General features: G+C 31.7%; 1 long non-coding RNA gene across 1 annotated transcript; it reads right to left on the bottom strand.

Annotated features, from left to right (window-relative positions):
• Nucleotides 1-620: 620 nt before the first annotated feature.
• Nucleotides 621-3,129, bottom strand: LOC111086031. Its single transcript, XR_002610798.1, has 2 exons — nucleotides 2,985-3,129; nucleotides 621-829 (listed from the first exon to the last, which is right to left on the bottom strand). It is a non-coding gene; the product is annotated as an uncharacterized LOC111086031 (long non-coding RNA).
• Between the last annotated feature and the right edge of the window lie 36 nt (nucleotides 3,130-3,165).

Genomic DNA, 3,165 nt, shown 5'->3' with positions numbered 1-3,165 from the left:
TATTCTTTTGTAGACGGTTTAGGCAGAGTATTCATGATTATTAAACAAAGGTAAATTGGGCTGGAAATGCCTAGTCCAGAGTGACACTTGTAGAGGAAGTCTTGGAAAACTAATCTAAAAAAAAAAGCTCAAGTAGAAAGAACAATGTTTTTAAAGCCTTCTGTAAAAGAAAACCAAAAAAAGTCATGGACTAACAAGAAACTTAATGAGAAAACAGTTTAGAAAAATGAATAAAAAATGAAACTCACAAGAGTCCTAGTTTTAGTTTCAATAAAAGTATTTCAAAGGTAACATTATTTCTGGAAAATCAGGATATATGGTGCTGAAATATGATGCAAACATATGTTTAATAGGAAGATACATATCACCTCAAACTATATAAACCCTTTTAAAAACATACTGAAATACAAACAAATTACTGTTTTTGACAGAGATGGGTCTTATTGGAAGTTTACTAAGTTTGTAAATGCTTGTGGAACACTACCAACTGAAAAAATAATTTTTATATTTTTAACAGAAAAAATTTACTACTTTGTTGATCTCATACAGTCAAAACGTAAATAAAATTATTGCATCAATATAAAGATTAAAAGTACTGGAATCAACATCCAACAACGAAGTCTCTCAAAAAATAACTTTTATTGATTTCTTCACACCAACTATAAGATAGTTTACTTGTAAATTATGTTTTAAATAACAAAGGAATAATAACAATGGAGTTTCTGGCTTCTTTTATTCTCCACCATCGTCCAAGTCTGTGTTCCTGTCCTACACCAGCCACCAGGTATTTCCCATCCTTTGTAAACTGCAATGTGTTAATAAATCCTTTCTGGAAATCAAAGTTCAAAAATGATTCAAAATTAAAGAAAGTGAAAGTTTAGGATCTTTATTTATATGGAAGCTCATACTTTAGTTTCTTTGTATACAAAAAACTGCCAAGAATATTTGAAATTTCATTATTGATGTTATCAGAAGATGGATATTACCTGACAAACAATTTTCTATGTAAAAGCAAATCAACTAAAAATGATTATGTACAGGAATCATTAAAAAAATCAGATACACAAAATTATAACTTTTTAAGAGCCTACTTACAAGCCTAGAGTCTATGGTGAAATTTTAAGAAGATGGTACCAAGTTTTAAAAAGACTAGAGTTGGTTATGTAGCTGAACCAAGCAAACAGTTAGTCTACTGTATGGAAAATATTCACATGTAAAAATAGATTTGGATGAGCACATGCATACATATCTCCAAGAAAAACTTAGTCATATCAAATGGATGTGAAATACTGTATCATTTGCAAAATTATCTTTCATAGCAGTATAAATATTATTTTGTCTGGACACTGGTTTCTTTCATTGTAATTAAAATTTAAAACTACTGGACTGTTGCTTCACAAAACTACAGACATACATATAAACAAAAAAGAATACAGAATGCATAGTAAAGAACCATTCTGGTGTAAGAACTTTGTTCTACACTGAAGTGTTAGACACAGAGATGAAAGTGTCCCTTTGCTAAAAATCCTGAAAATAATCGAAGCCAAGTAGGGGGGGGGAGGGTCCGGCACCCAAAATCCTGCATTTTGATGCATTTTAGTACTTAAAATTCACTTAAACAAGTTACCCCATTTTTCTTATATCAATGATTATCAAATACATGTGAGAAATATCAAATCTGATTCCCCTAGTTAATGGATAATTTTCAAGAGTGCATTCTTTGGAATTCATAATTTTCACTATTGGATGTCAAAACTTATATAAAGTAATGCTTTTATAACTTACACTCGGTACTGCATATGTGTTTTAGAAATGTGTATGATTCAACTGAGACTAAACAGTTCACACTATTATGAAATTGAATAGATTCATTATTAAAACATTGCTAAAAATAAATCAGACATATATTTATTGTAAAATCAATCTCATTCAGTTTACAAAAGATCTTATCAATCAGCCACATTTTTCTTGTAATTTGAGCTCATTCAGTATAAAATATTATCAGTTATCACAACACTGAAGTGAAGAAAACACAAAAGGAATATTTCTTATAACCATGCCACTTCAAGGATTTCAAATCCATCAATAAAGCACTAAATTATACATATACCATGGAATGCACTGCAAATTCTGTTAAAAAGTTCATAGTTCTATAATAATAAAACAAGACAGTCTGCTCAGGAAAGAGAAAACCAGCTGTGACAGTGACACCAACAACACTAGATCTTTTTCTTCCTTGGTTTTTCAACATCCTCACTGTTTCGTTTTCTCTTGCTAGCTCCCCTCTTTGACCATATTGCTTTTTTAATGTTTTTAGCAATTGTGTGCACTGTTTTGATCCATGTTTAGAATAAGCTGGATTTGGCAGTGCTTTTTCTTCTTTCCTCTCCCTCAGTTTTTTAGCATATCTGCCATAGGCTGTCTGTAGTGGTAGCACACACTCTTGTCCACAGGATCCCTTAGGACATCCTCCCTATGGTAATGACCAAGGCTGCTAGTGTTCTGTGCTTTTAAATCATATTTCACGCTCTACGGACACTTCTTAGTTGATAATATATTTTCAATTCTTCACTATGACTCATTACACATAGCTAAATCCCCATGTACACACACACACACATATATATATATATGCTGAAAAAAACTAAGTCCTGATCTAAAGAAAATTTGGGCAGAATATCCCCATAGGCACTTGCCTGCTCGAAATTCCCCCTATCAATGGTCACAGTGAAAAACCAAAAACATATTAAATCAATAAGATACTACGGATAGTTTTTAGTTGATAATATATATTTTAAATTTTTCATTATGACTCAATAAACAGAGCTAATCCCCATGCACATCGATAGCTGCTTTAATTGATTTGCCGTCTTGATCAGTCACGTCATTGAATGATAATTAAGAAATTATTAACGATTTTCTAAAACTCCAGTACAAGAAATGATTATAAACTTTAATAGATCTATAAAGTAAAATTTACTAACCACGTGCATACTGCATATCCTAGCCTGTCCACTTTCCTCACAAAGTCCAATAAAAAGTCACCATTTACATCCTTTTCCTCCAGCCACGACCATTTGAACTTGTTCTTTACCTTTCCTTCGATGCTACGGATATCCGCTGACCTGTCTACTTGTTTATAAATTTCATTTGATCTATTATCGC

Source organism: Limulus polyphemus, unplaced genomic scaffold (genome assembly GCF_000517525.1).
Source record: "Limulus polyphemus unplaced genomic scaffold, Limulus_polyphemus-2.1.2 Scaffold800, whole genome shotgun sequence".
Lineage (NCBI taxonomy): Eukaryota > Metazoa > Arthropoda > Merostomata > Xiphosura > Limulidae > Limulus > Limulus polyphemus.
Note: the sequence above shows the minus strand (reverse complement) of the source record. Positions and strands in the feature narration are given on the sequence as shown.